At 43.1% G+C, this 16,009-nt stretch overlaps 1 pseudogene; it reads right to left on the bottom strand.

Moving 5' to 3' along the window:
* Nucleotides 1-1,892: 1,892 nt before the first annotated feature.
* On the bottom strand, nucleotides 1,893-15,466 carry LOC130379233 (sodium/hydrogen exchanger 9B2-like; annotated as a pseudogene).
* Between the last annotated feature and the right edge of the window lie 543 nt (nucleotides 15,467-16,009).

Here is a 16,009-nt window from a genome sequence, read left to right as displayed (position 1 = left end):
TTCTCAATCAGTCTGTAGCGTTCTTGCTCTCTTGTCTGTACCTGTTTCTTGTAAAATGTCATCAGTGGCAGACAAGTACTGTTCCGTTAAATAGTCTGCATCTCGTCGAGTACACACCTATTGCCCGGATGTGTTCTTGCTCCTCACATCGAGGATGCATGGAGAGGTGACTTCTGTGGACATGGGACAGCAGTGTTTCCCCTATATGCATTCAGCGTGTAGGGGAAACACTATATATTTATTTTTTTGCAGTGGCGCTGCTGGATTGTCAGCGCCACTGCAGTCATCACTTCATTTTAGGGAAGTGAAAGTTTCTGTCAAGTTCTAGGCACATTTGCACAATGATCTGGTCTCAGCAGATACCTTAACTCTGTTCTATCCCTCTGTGTTTCATATTTGGAAGCTCAATCTGTACATTTTTCCCCTAAAAATCTCACCAGAAGTAACCATTTAAAGGTTATTTTTCAAAATGTTCCTTCTGGGTGGGTGGGGGCTTGCCCCCGGATTCCCTAGCGGGTTACCAACTCACAGCACCACTGCTACAAAACAATCTAGGGGAAACACTGGGGACAGCCAAGTATCCCAGAAGGCATTTCGTAACATTTTCGTAACGTGCTTTTTTGTCTAATTTCATTCGATTTCTATGTGTAGGCTACAGATCTTTTAACAAACTCAAACACTCTTAAGTATGGGGATACATGCATTCTTATCTTTCAAATGAAACGCAGAGGCCGGGTGTTTTTTATATATCATATTTTGTTTTATTGGGGGAGGATAACCAGAGTGTTGCCAAGCGACCGCAGATGGTGATATCAAGTATGCTGCGGTTCAAACTGCAGAATGACGGGACTGCAAGTCCCAACTCGGCGTACTTTGTATAGAGAAAAAGTCTGTGATTTATTTGACAGTGGGTGTTTGAGGAAGTTAATCACTACTGATTTGGATTAGGTTAGCCAAACTTTTGAGGTAGAAGACCTCGCTTTAACAGGACACTCGAACTCTTAAAGCATTGGTTCTCAAAGTGCGGCCCGTGGGCCAATGGCGGCCCGCAGAAACATTCCTGGCGGCCCGCAATGACATACAGATGAAAGTAAAAAGAAAAATGATTTTAATATATATATTTTTTAATTATTATATTATCAATATTAATTTAAACAAAAGTAAATAATATAGAAGAGAAAAGTAGCTTTCAATTAAATCCTGTTACATTTGTTAGTCTTAATCCGACTTTAAATTACTTTGAAAGGATGAACCTCAGTTTCGTGATTTAGACCTCACTTGACCTCACTCCCGGAGGTCCGGCCACAATGTTTTTCTTCACCACTGGGATGCTTACGGCGTTTCCCGCCTGAATCGTTTTGGCGGCCCTCAGTCAAATTTTGGGTTCCTAAATTGGCCCTCATCTGTCCAAACTTTGAGAACCCCTGCCTTAAGGTCTTAGGTTTCAGGCCCTGGCTCGGGGGCGTCTCCCCCCAGAAGTTCTGCTATAACGTAGGACTGCTTGATCCGAGATAAGACATGGAATAATATGTGAACTCAATTTGGCTTGTGCACATGTCGTGCTTTACAGTGTATCGTAATAGAGCGTGCTTTGTGTTTCAGTTTCCTGTTTGTGACAAATCCCACATAAAGCACAACGAGCTAACGGGAGACAACGTGGGCCCCCTCATACTGAAGAAGAAGATCCTATAAACACCTGTGCAACCGCCCCTTGAACTAACCTGTGTCTTCAGTCTTCTAGATCAGAACTTTTTCAATTTGTATCTTTTTGTTTTGTTGTCATCATTTATTCTTAGTTACGTTATATACATCACTGTTCCACATGTTCATAGAACGACACACTTCTCTGCCTACTTTGTGCATCTTAATTTAAATGCCTACAGGACGATTCTTGCTGTTCCAAACTATGGGAACACTCAAAGGGGACAACTTAAATGCAGTTCCAATTGCTTGTTATTGCCAATGATGAATTTAAATGTAGGTTTGTCTTATGTTTAGATATGGACTTCCAATGGGCTTTTGCACTACGTACTGTACATTTCATACTTTCTTTTCTTGTTTGATATATTATATAAACATGAGGATTTATTTAGAATTTTTTAACATCAACGACAGGGTTCATTTGGAGTCTGCTTTAGGTCTTTACATAAATATACTCTTAAGTTATTGCTTGAATCTACTCCATATTTTCATGTCCTTAAAAATATAGATTTGTTTACAACCTATTGTCAAATTAGTTGCCTTCATCACTTGGTTAAGCTTGTCAAACTATTTTGTGTTTACTATCATGACTAATGACTGGAAGAAACCGTTATTCCAAATTAGTGATTTGTGTTTCCATGCATCTTACTTTTGTCTTGCAGTCGTTCAGTTAAAATTTCGCTGTAAGTATTGTCATCATCAAATCAACACATGTAGATAACTGGTATTGTAGCACTTTTATTTTCTTATCGACACAAAATAAAGATCTGGCCATTTCTAAATGAACTTTTGTGAAAGTAAACCATCATTGTGTTGTTTCTTGGACCATATACCTTGTGAAACAAACATTTGACACGTCAAGTTTTGGTACAGTTTGGACATGTTTATTTTTTGTTTCGATATAAAGCTCAACATATTTCCTGAACTTTTTTCATAAATAACAGCTAGACATAACAGATTAGTTGTACGAGAACATGTAAATTATGAATATAAAAAGACTGCATGATTTTCAAAGAATCCAGATAAACTAAAACATTGCAAGTGGGGAAAAAGCTTTTTTAGATATAATGAAATGAACATCTTGGATATCATGAACAAATTGTTTGGGTATTACTGAAAACAAATGTCTTATTCATTTATTTATTTAAAAAATGATTGATTTTTTTTCCCGCTAATTCAGAATCGCAATCTCATTTGTAATTAAAATAAACAAAAAACCCGTAGCTGGGAAATACCAAGTATAAAACCACTAATGTTTACTAATCTGTAAAATCTGATAAAACAATGTAGAAAAAAAACCTAGTACATTGTCTTAAATACAAAACAGTGAAAAGAATAAGTACGCCATTCAAATGTCAGCTTATTGTATTTGCTTCCAACTATAGCTCTTTCTGCTAAGAGAATATCAGTAGTTAAAAATATATTCATAAATGATTGCATTTCAGTTGCATAACAGTGGATTCGTAATGGCCTTGTAACCGTTTAATAAAAAATAAAATTGAGTTTTGTTTTTAACCACATAGCCTCCAACTAACTACAACATAGGTAAACACTTTCTTTCCTTTTGGTTACATCCATTATGAATAAGAAATGGTTGCAGCACTCTCATGACGTAGTGTACTCAGAGCGTACTTTCATAACTGACGGGAGTTTCTTCGTCTCCATCTGTAGCCGCGGCAACACCTGCAACAATAAATATTATTAGAAGGAGCAAACAAAAACATTAAAGGAGCATTTCACCGGTGGAGGCATGAATATTTAAATTGGGTCCTATATGTAGTCGAATAATAAAATAAAATTCTAATTTGGTGCCGTCTTGACCGAGAAAAGGCAGAAAGTGACTTTTTGGCGCTTGTGGATTGAAGACAACAACTCCCACCATGCACCACGATGCACAGCTTCGCTGGCCACTCCCGCTGATCTAGATCTCCGCCTATCGGACACCTCGCTGTTCCATCTACCAAGCTGATAATGCAAGACTGCTTGAAAATCATTTCACACAACATTTCTAGTGAGGGGTATTAGTTTGTGAATTGAGTGAATTACCGTATTTTCGCACTATAAGGCGCACTTCGTAAAGACTATAAGGCGCACTCCGTAAAGACGGAGTCATTTTGAAACCGCATCGAGCTGTAGAAACATTGTAGTAAATATTCAAGGCACTGGTTCTCCACAGAAAAAGTGGAGTGCATCAAGCCTGCGCACTGTATACAAACATTCAGTCACGAGGAGATTCAACCTTTTAAATTGAGCAGAAATACTTTTAAATGTACAGTTAGTAATTAAATGTATCAAGGGGCTTTATTTAAAGCTACAAAAAGAATACAAATAAAATAATAAAAAATTCAACGCAACTCGGACATCCCCCAGCTGGTGGGGAGCCACTGCCATCAAGCGTTTCAGACGTCCAGACGAATCCTAACACGAAACCGCATAGGTCCGGATAGATCTGAAACCGCCTACGAGGGTGGTTTCAGAAATGTGCGGTTTCGGGCACGTTGAGCCGGCCCGGTACCATGCAGGGCAAAAGAGCTGCAGAACTTCCTCCCATGGCTTTGATTGGCGCGTCTAGCATTGAGGTTATGAAAGGTCAATTCCTGGGAGCGAGGCCAGACTGATCCTCAGCAAGAAACTGAACTTTGAACCACTCTTGAATTACAATTAGGGCATTCAGCAGACGCTTTTATCCAAAGCGACTTACATCGGTTAATACACACATTGACACACCGACGGCAGAGTCAACCATGCAAGGCGACAGCCAGCTCGTCAGGAGCAGTTAGGGTTAAATGTCTTGCTCAGGGACACATCAACACTCAGCTCGGAGGAGCTGGGGATCGATATAGTAACCTTTCGGTTACAAGACAACTGCTGAGACCGCCACCCTCTTGAGACCATCCTAATCTCACGAGGCTAGTGCGAAGGGATAACTGTTTCAATAAAAACTGTAGGACAACTCTTCGAACTATCCATCCTCTCACAACAGGCTCATACACACCGTTTCAACAACAACTGTAGGACAACTCTTCTAACCATACATTACTCTCACAACAGGCTCATACACACTGTATGCCAAACAAAAGGCTGGTGAAGCAGCGAAGGTACTACATAGCAGAACTCACTACTTACTAAAGGAACCGAGGACCCTCGGTGTTGGGGTAATCAGGGGAGGGCTCTACTCAGGTTATGGAGGACAATGGATCCCTGTACCTACCCAGAAGGAAGGAGGAGAGGTTGTGTTTGACGGGCTCACCCCAGCTCGGGCTACTCGGTTTCTGCAGCAGGCGGGGGCCGGCCAGGCCGATGGCAAGGGCCCCCACGGGGGCGGTGAGGAGGATGGCCAGCACGGCCACCGTCAGCACGTCCATACCGTAGCGCTCCAGCACGGGGTCCCCTTTGATCCTGGCCATGTCTAGCGCTGTGGAGCCGATGGCTGCCTGCAGGAAGGGGGGGGCAACAGGTTATAGGTTACTGGAGGTAGTTGCTATGGTTACCTTTACTGAGGACTGACTGAATTAGTCGCGGTTATATCTGTGCTGGTGGACTACGTGCCTTCCTCTTTTATAAGGCGATGTAAGATTTTTTGCAACTCCTGGCTAATTTATGAGCTATCAGGGCCTCTCTTCCCAGATAGGTTCCGCGCATCTTTCTCGCCTGACATCCACATAAGGACGCGTAGCAGGGCCACCTCAATGGCAGATGAATGTAGGAAGAAAGGGAGCAGAGATGGACAAGACTTTTTCAGGGTTTTTTCTTTCCAAAAACTTCTTCCGCTCTCCTCCACCCTTTTTCAAGGTCTTGGGTCTCCCCTCCAGCCCCTCTCAGGAGCCCCTCTCAGGGGCCCCTCTCAGTTGCCCCTCCTGGAGCGGCTCTGCAGTACCTGCACAGTGGCCTTCGGCATCCAGGCCAGGGCGATGAAGAGCTTCTCCTTGGTGTTGAAGTCAGCAAAGAGCACACACATAGGTGAAGAGGACGCGCACCACCAGGGCGATGAGGAGGGAGGCGATGCCCAGGCCTACACACACACACACACACACACACACACACACACACACACACACACACACACACACACACACACACACACACACACACACACACACACACACACACACACACACACACACACACTTGAGCCCCAATGTTCGCAGTCTATCCTTGAGAAAGGGCGACTAACAGAGTTTAAAAAAACAAAACTCAACTAACCTTTTCAATGTGAAATCAATAACTTCAGATGATTAAAATAGTGACCGCTACTATTCTTAATACCTGATTAAAAGATATTGAAAAAAAGTTGAATTTTATCCATTATTTCTGTTTTATACTGAATAAGATAATCTAATACAAAATGTTATTATAATGTTAATTTTAGAACAGGGATTTTTTATTACCTCCCGAGAGACCGTCAGACCGTAATACAACACTAGATACTATCTGCATTGTGTACGCTATGCAAACTTGTGTGTGTCAGCCTGGGAGGGATTTGAATGAGAGACAATAGACCTTGTTCACCTTTAGCAGCCATCTTACTTGTTTGGCCCTAACCAATAATAGCAACAGGCCAAAGCAGTCAATGCGGCGTCTATGCATGTTTGTATGTCTATGATTCCGCCACCCAGCTAGCGTTCAGAACCAAGATGGCTGCCCAATGCTGGCTCAATGCTGGAGATGGGCGGGGCCTCACCTACTGTGTGGGCCTCCAGCTGGGAGATCCTGATCTCTGCTCCGATCAGACCGAACAGCAGGGGCTGGAACACATCCCAGGCTGTCCCCACCACCTCCTCCACGTGAATCTAGAAACACACACACAAACATAAACACACATAAACACAAGTGGGGACCCACAGAGCAGGGCCGGGACCCCACTGAGAGCCGCATGGGGGAGGTGTTTCCTCTGGTTGAGGAAACAAACCAGGACCACAGTCCATCAGCTGCCTGCTGGATAGGAAGGACCAGCTAGGAGGTTGTCAACATAAATATATCAGTGTAAAGATATTATGCTGTAAAGGGGAAACTGAAAACAAGAAGGCTGTACAGACTGTTTAATGAAGATTGTTGTTAATGTATTCTAATACCATTTCAGTTGTCCCCATTACAAAATGTATAAATATTAGGGCTGTTCAATTTAGCGTGATAATAATTTGTTAACGCATTCTTATTTTAATTTGATTCATAAAAATAAACACACATTCTCTTTCATTAATTTTCTGCCACAGAATGTCAATATTTTTCAGTATATTTTTTGTTTTTAGTTGCACTTACTTTAAATTGAATCAAACTTGCAATAAGTGCCTGATAAAAACTGCAGTAAGTGACAGCCTGTTTACAATTCCCAAATATGTGGTGCCACTTATTTGAATTTAACTACACTTGTAGTAGTAACCGTTGGTTTACAATTGTACAATTCCCAAATCAGTGGTGATTCTTAAGTTTCATATTAAACCCAGACTGAGTAAGTCAGAAAAACTCCCTCAAGATCACACTGTCTTGTTTTTGCTTATTAAGTACAGTATATTTGGTATGAAGGATATTGTGTCATTCCATTTGATAATCTCATTTAATTTCAATTGGAATGGATTTCAAATAGAACAGTGAGGGTGAAAATGTTTTAATAAAGCCACATAGATTAAGACGTAAAGAAACGTTAAATGGCTTAAATCAAGTGAAGGGATTTGAACAGAGTTCAAAAAACTAAATGGAGTAAACAATGTAAACATGCACACCATTTAAAAAAAATGTAATGGTTAAAATCAAAAAAGTGAAAGCTGAATGAAAAGCGCAAAGCATTGCTAAAAATACAGAAATGTTAAAGGAATTTAACTGAAGAATCTGAAAGGTCAAATGTATCACCCTGCACTGCTGAAATTGCACTGGTGAAGTCGCTCCGCCGTCCTCCCATTGTAAAAAAATTGTATTTTAAAAGTAGAATATCTTAAAAAGTATAAAATAGAATACTGAAAAGAGCCGCGCAATTCCAAGCTTATATGAACATTTTAAAATTGGAATGGAGTCACTCAGAGAACATTTTTGGAAGGTCGCAGTTTTGTGGTGTTTTTTTGTGTTTTGTGGTGAATAATAAAGAACAAAAACAAATAAAACTTAAGAAGAACAATAGTTGTACCTTGTCCTTGCCCCAGCCCAACCCAGCCAGGAAAGCCAGCACCAGAGTACACAGTCCTCCAGAACCGGGGAAGCCTGCGACTCCACTCCCAACACGGAGAACACAGAAAGACCCAGCACCAGGAAGGAACGCTTCATCACCAGGTGTTTCTGGGGGAAGCAAAGTGTTGAAGCACACAAAAATATATTTTTGAAGGAAATATTTCAAACAATTAACAAAAATCAGGCAGACAATTTCTTTGAAATATCAGTTTGAATATATATACGTTTCAAATATATCAGTTTAAATGAAACACCGATTGAACTTCGTACTCCAACATCTTCATGTCAAAGAAATGTAATACTTTATAAATGTAATGTTCCCAAAACACAGAAGTGAAAATATGTATCCTTTTAAGACGGGTATCGATATCAGAAAAGGCCAGCCCATGTTATGCATCAGTTCTGTAAAAGCTAGAATTTAGAGTAGAATTACAAGAATTACACACACACACACACACACACGCTCTAATGTGTACTATGGACTGTCTTACCTGGTCAACGCTTGGGAAATACTGGATGAGGAATCCCAGCAGGATGCCAGCCAACATGCCCCCACCCACCTCCAGCACCCCCCTCAACAGGTTGTACCACGTGGAGCCTACAGGGGGTACACAACATTAGCCCATAGAAGGCAGGGCACATCACTCGACTCATATTGCTGCATACGCAACTACAAATATAATCGATAGTTAGATATTGCTCCTAACGTGAGCACACATGCAAAACCCAATGAGAGTTGTTTCATTGCAAAACTTTATTTATTTTTATCGGTATTTGACTTGGACTTGAGGGAAGTGACTTTACCAACTAAAAGCTGATCCATTCGTTAAGACGTAAGCCCATCTTTGTGTGACCCAACATTTCCTGGTGTGTCCTAACGAACACCTTAGTTAGGTGGTTGTTAACTAGAGGTCTTCTCAGGGCCCTGAGAGCATCTGTGGGACCCAAGACCCCTTCTGAGCAGGTCTACGGTACAAGTATAGGTACAATGAATTGGCATCATGGCACCATGTTCCCATGCCCTTTATCAGCAGTGACTCTCCCCGGTATGGAGTAGCGAGGGGGAGACGTAGTGGGAGGCTTTTTAAGGGCGAGCAGCATGGGGGGAACCCCCTAGTCGGTCACTCAGACCGGTGCACATGTTCTCACGGCTCTCGGTACACCGGAGGGATAAAGTTCCCCTGGAAGAACCAGCTTGAGGTGTTCACCAGTTCGGAGAAGAGGGAATGATAATAACAGGAATGGATTTCAATTTCATTGGGGTTTTGTTTAGCAGGAAGTTCAAGTTTAGCAGGAAGATAACACGACCTGATCTCCATCGTTTTTCCAAAGAAGAGGCCGCCCCCACCACCATCCCACCTGCCCTCCCTTACTCACCCGTGGCGAAGGCCATGCCCAGGCAGGTGGTGAAGCCGGTGATGGCCAGGATGTCGTCGAAGCTCCCCGCCGCCATGAGCAGCGTGGGGATGCCCTGCTCCAGGCCGTAGCCGTCCTTCTGGAGTCCCAGCATGGAGGGCACCACTACCGCCGGGGACACCGCCCCCAGGACAAAGCTGAGAGAGAGAGAGAGAGAGAGAGAGAGAGAGAGAGAGAGAGAGAAGAGAGAGAGAGAGAGAGAGAGAGAGAGAAGAGAGAGAGAGAGAGAGAGAGAGAGAGAGAGAGAGGGAGAGAGAATCTCCTCCACTGAAGAGCACTTAACCATGGACAGAATAGAAGTAAGCCTTGCCAAATATCCATGCCTTAATTTCTCGGCCTAATTTTGCTTGTTTTTAAAAATACATTTTTATTGAAAGTGTCCTTGGGATAATGAAATGTGGATGAAAATTACACAAATAATTGTAACTAAATTATTTATTTTTTCAAGCTCTGTCTTTATGAAGTGTCCTTTGGTTTCAAAAAGGGACTCAGTTAGAATTAATGATCTTATAACTATTAGAAAGGTGCTGAAGGTTGAAAGCTAGTTGTGCGTGAAATGCTCCGTGCGAACATTTTTCTCCGTGAGAACGGTTTCTGTCTAGAGTTGACTGCGCCTGCCTCTGGATTGGCCAATTTAGATTTTGGACATCTCCTGGCAAATTTTCGAGCAGTCTGTGCATCTCTTCCCTGATTGTTTCAGAGAGAATACAATAAATACTTGCTGTCAATCACACAACAATCAACTCCTCGATGATGGAGAAAATAGATGAAGGGACCAGACAGGGAGAGGACTTTTTCTGGGTTTGTTGAAGTCAAAAAACTCGCTCTTTTCCCCTCTCTCTCTTTATAACTCTTCAATCTTGATAAAAGCAGCCTCATCAGGGTTTCCTACAGCACTTTTCAGCTCAGGCGTCCGCCTAAGCAACACAAGCCTGCCGCCAGGACTACGTCGTTCCAAAAAAAAGATCTTATAATTTTTTTTATATACTCTGTGTAAGGATCAAGACAGACTTGCGGTTTGACAGCCCCCATGAGATATGCATAAATGGTCCCCTGCAAGAGAGTGCAATCACCAAAGCGCCCTTTAATTGTTCTTTTTAAAACCACGGAGGATAGCTTAGCGATGCTAGATGGCAGCTCTGCCATAAGCAGTTACTGTTATCCCCTTTAATAACACTAACTATTATTAAATAAATGGTTGAATATAGTACAGAGTCTGTAGTCTATCAAACAAACAAGTTCAGTTCAGTTTGACTGGGTTTGGGAGGCTAATGTCGAGGGGTGGACAGAAGGCTAGCGAGCGGCGGTGCTGTACCCAAGGATGAAGCCCCACACCCAGGGCAGCCCCATGAGGAAGTGGGAGACCACCGCCACGGTGCACGCCTCCAGGATACACGGCCCACAGGCCCAGCCGCAAACACAACCGACTTCAGCTTCTGCAGCGCCTGTACACGCACGCATACATGGGCATCAACACAACACATACACACGCAAACACACGTGCCCGTACACACACACACACACACAAACACACGCGCAAACACATTCACACAAAATACAAAACAACTATTAACAAGAGGACAACAAAATAACATTTACCCGCTTTAATTCTGCTTGGAACAGCAGCTAGGGGGCATGATGGCGTAGCAGCGACCAGTGAAGCTCAACCATCTCTTATCTTGTTTAATTCAGCTCTTATTCACATTTGCAAATCCGTTACTTCCTGTGCGTTTCCCTCTCACTTGAAATTCCCGTCTGGGATTTATAAAATACCATCGTCTCTCATTTTAGCTGGGGGAGGCACTGTGTTCGATACCCGATGTCAGCAGTTAAACCTGTAGGCATCCGGAGCAAGACACCTCCTCAAAGACACGCCTCTGTGTTCACTGCAAGACGCTGTGGTAAAAGTGTCTTCAGAGTGAACTCTGCACATGTCAGGAGCAGGCCATGAATCACTGAGTATGACGCAGCTCCTGTGTGGCCCACGTACCGAAGGGTCCAAGCCCAGCCCAGCTCTGGCTAGGATAACGGCAAGGGCGATGTTCCTGAGAGACGCCGACCACTTGAAGTCGATGTAGACGGCATCGGTTACCACGGGATGTTCCTCAATGTGAAGCCCATCAGCAACATGCCTGTGCAGGGAAAAAACAATTAGACATCATCGTGATTGGGATAATTTGACGATGCAGTTTCGTGTAGCACTGGCTATAACAGAAGATAATAACCTTTTTTTTCCTCGTAATTAATGTCATGTTTAACTCAAGTAAGAAAATAACACTTTGTGGGACCTACACAGAACTGTTCTGAACTGAATTTGTGAATTTGGCGTTTACGTACCTTTTAACCCCAACTTTGTGTATTGTATATTTACACAGCAGTTTTAACAAAGGTCAAAATTTAAGGCACCACAGCTGCAGAATATTATAGCCTTCCATAAATTTGCATCTGTAGTTCCTTGGCAGTAAAAAACAGAGAGAACACAACCATAAAGAGTACAGGGCAGAGACATAACAATGAGATAGGCAAAAGAGATCACACAAGACACTCAAATCGTAACTACACAAAATAGCAGAACAAAAACATTTGCTTGTCAGCTTAAGGCAAGGTCATAAAGACCATAAGATAAAATGCAAGGTCAGCGAGTACAGAGATGAGCAGCTTCTACCAGACTTTGTACATTGGTTTTGAAATGGCTGATAGAGGGTCAGCTCCTCGCAACATCAATCCCAGCTTGGTGTGCACTGAGTGGCCCCCTATCAATTTAGGTAAACAGCCGAGATCTGATCTGCCACTGACCAACGAACAAAACCATTGATATGAAAAGGCCTGACTGGATTTTAAAATGTCAATTATATTACGACTACATACTACTCACTCACAATGCTATGCAGTGAATCACTGATCCGGTTGTGAAAAAAACAATCAACTACCTCTCCTAATAGTTTAATAAGCCATCATAAACTGAATTGTGTTGAAGATGAAGAAATAGGAGGGTATTAAAACATATATATAGTACCTATTATTGAACAAAAATAAATAAACCAACTTGTAGGGGACTTGATCCTTTTCCAACCAATGCCACCGTTTAGACACACATGTGCTTAGTGGTGATTATTATTGTAAACACATAAGCTCATTTTCAGTTCAAAACAGTTCCGTCTTGGTCCCACCCACTAACTAATTCCTCCGGTAGTAATAGTAGACGTGAAAATGTGTTTCTGAAATAGATACATATTTATTTGTGGGGGGATCCCGGGAGCACCAAGCCATAACCGGCCGGCGGACCGGAGGTTGAGAACCACTGGTGCGGAACTCCCTCAGCCCAGCGCCCTGAGTCTTACCCAGCAGAGGTGGGAAGGGGGGCAGCCCGGGCAGGCGGATGAGGCCCACCAGCTTGCCGGCGGTGACGGCGCATATGAAGAGCACGGTGATGCCGAAGAGATTCCCCCCCGGCAGGCACTCCTTCTCCGTGATGGCCCACACCACGCCGAAGAGCACCGCAGCCAGAATCACTGGGGTCGCGCGCGCGCGCGCACACACACACGCACACGCACACACACACACACACACACACACACACAGTATGAGGATGGAGAACAGCACGTACGACAAAGCAAACTTCCATTCAACTCCCATTGGTTACTACCATCAAGGAAATGCAAAGAAAACAGGAAGTTGATTTTATTTGATTTTAAAAAAGTCAAATATAAACGGTTTACTTTGATTGTTGATTACTTTGTTCACGAGATGAGACTTGATTACGATGAAAAACTTGAGGAAACACAGCCCAATTCTATATTAACACACAGCTGTCACTATACCAAGTTGTAGAGAAAACCATGCAGCAATTGTGAAAGGGTTTCCGAAAGGTGTAATAAGCACATGTAACAGACATTCTGTTAAATTGTGTTTTTTACTTTCATCCAAAACCATCTTTGTAAAAAGCATGGAGCGCTAAACGACCCCATTGAACCATGGTACCATGGGTTCTGCTGGTACCTTTAGTGATCAGCGAGGCCAGCAGGCCCCTGGGGGGGCAGGGGCAGACCTTACGGAGCAGCGGGCAGCACACCACGGGGGGGTCCGTGTTGGTGCCGGCGTCGACCACGGCGTTGCGGGGCAGGAAGTAGGTGGTCTCCTCGGTGACGTTGGGGGTGGAGCTGCGGCGCACCACCACCTGGATCTGGTTGACATTGAGGTGCTGGAGGAGAGGGACGCAGGAGAGGGAGGACAAGGTGTTCTAGTGTGAGGTTTAGTACGGGCAGTAGGGGTTGTAAGGGTACACACACACACACACACACATACACACACAAACACACACACACACACACACGTTTAGTATTCATACTTTGTTGTGCTGTGGTACAGAGCTGCAGAGGGGGAAACTGGGATTTGAGTTCGGACAGAGGACGTCCCCAGAGAAAAATGTTACGCTGAATCCAAATACTGGAAAATGTATCAGTTTTTTACAATAATTACGTCATTTAATAGATGCATCTTAATCAACTTGGATGCCTACAGGTAGGCTGCAGACATTGGGGATCAACCCAGTACCTTTCAACCCATATCCATCTAGACTAGATACCAACGTAACTATATAGCTATACAGAAGAACTGTGATTTTAAAATGCTGAGCATTTAAAATCACAATATAGTACAGAGACAAAATGTTTGCTGAACATTTTTATCTTTTTCAACCCACTTCAATGTTTGGATCAAAAACATGACACTTACTTTACTGTCCTATAACATCTTCTAAATTAAACACAACGATAACGATGATATTAACAGTAGACTAGTAGCTGTAGACAGCCACACCCAGAACAGAAGTTCTTTATCTTAGACTATTGGCTCACAGACATCAGGGCAAACTTTACTATTTCTCCAAATATGACAAATCAAATAATGATATAGACTTGCACAATGGACTGGGAAGTGGCAGTAAAGCAAGATAGAGCACTGATACTGTGTTTTTGGGGAAATAGTATTTGTCTCAAAGTTCAAGCAGAACTTAGACATTGGAAAAAACATAATACTTCTGATAGAAGAAATAATCATTTCCTATTCATATTTCAACCGGACTATTCAATCATGCTTAAGGTCATTAAATATCGAAGACTGGCCGTCTGATTAGTGATTACTGCTGTTATAACATGTTCATACATCTTTATTCCTTTGCTTCAACTTCACACAGTTAATCACTAGTACAAACTAAGAATGAGAGGGCATTCTCTTCTCTTCTTAATATCAACTTAAGTGATTCAGTTCTATAAAGTAAAAAATAAACTAGGTAAGTGATGAGTGTATTTCAATAAAGGCTACCTCCACATTGTTAGTTGACGGCAGGACGATTCTGTCCGGGACTGGGTTGGGCAGTGGGCTGGCAGCCGGGCTCGGAACCGAGCTGTGGACCGGACTGTGCTCAGGCGTGGCCGTCTTATTCTGGTCTTCCTCCATGGCAGGTAGCTGTAGTATCTCAAGAATCCTTCACCTTTTTAACACAGAAAGCCAGGAGGCGAGTGATTGGCCATCGATGGGCGGTACCTTTCCGGCTATGCACCTGTATAAGAAAATGTCTCACGGTCCAACGTGTTCGTCACCTGTTTAATCAGGAGGAAAGGAACAAGACGTATTGACTTAATGACGCTGGAGATACTATTAACTGCAACTGAAGGAAATTACATCGTACTAGTGTACAAGCCTTGCGTGCAGATCATGTTGCATCCTCGATATGCTCATGGTATTCATGACCAATACAATGAGCTCTCATCTTGAAAAATTCATAAAATCCCTCACATTTCTCAACAGCCGAGAATGTTAAGCCCTTTGGAGTCATCAATGCTTGCCTCGCTTTCCAGAGCTCTTAACCTCCCATTACCAGTTCAGACCAAGTTAAGGCTGAGAACAAAAATTGTTTAAGCGATCGCCAAATGCTAATAACGGTCGTCGCAACAGACTTTAAACTAATCCAATTGTGAAGAGGAGCGCACACTAATCAACGCTTATAGCGTGACATGACCATATGGCCCAAATCGAGTCTAATCTACATTCGTCCCGGTTCCCAGGCGTTCTTCTCGCAGGGGACGCAACTAACGGGATGCTCCAATAAGGGTTATTAACGGGAGAGGGTGGGACTTCCGGTAGAGGGATATCCGTTTCCATAAAACGTTTCGGATATTGCATTTTCCCATTCTAAAGAAACTCCACATTCAAACTCCTTGTAGTTGTTATTCTTGCTTGGTGTAATCATTCTCGCTCGAGATACTTTGAATTGGCGTACGCAGCTCATGTGAAACAAGAGACACGAAGTTGCGTTACGGTAGACCGGGATAACACTACCATTCGTCCTCTCCCCTCAAGTTCAAGCAACGCTAGCCTATCTGTCAAGCTACGGGTGCAGTCATCGTAATCAAAAAGCAACACGTAACCCACGTTGGCATTGTTTGAATTTTGATAAGGCTCGGTGAGGCGAAATGCCACATGCGAGGTTAACAGTAGCCACCGTTGACATTTCTAGCCATTTACAACCATCTGATTAGCTCATATCTTCCGCCCCGTGGTGTGGCAACCGGCTTGGCTGTAGTTACAGCAGCTGAGAGCTCAAGTCCAACGCACAACGGTGACACAAAAGGTGACACCGCGACATACACGGTTGAATTCAAAGTAAATATGTGAAAAGGCTAAGGTAAACTTACCTCATTGTGCGAGATTTTCCACCATTGCGACATAGGTT

Source organism: Gadus chalcogrammus, chromosome 3 (genome assembly GCF_026213295.1).
Source record: "Gadus chalcogrammus isolate NIFS_2021 chromosome 3, NIFS_Gcha_1.0, whole genome shotgun sequence".
Classification (NCBI taxonomy): Eukaryota; Metazoa; Chordata; class Actinopteri; order Gadiformes; family Gadidae; genus Gadus; species Gadus chalcogrammus.
This window is presented reverse-complemented; position numbering and strand designations above follow the sequence as displayed.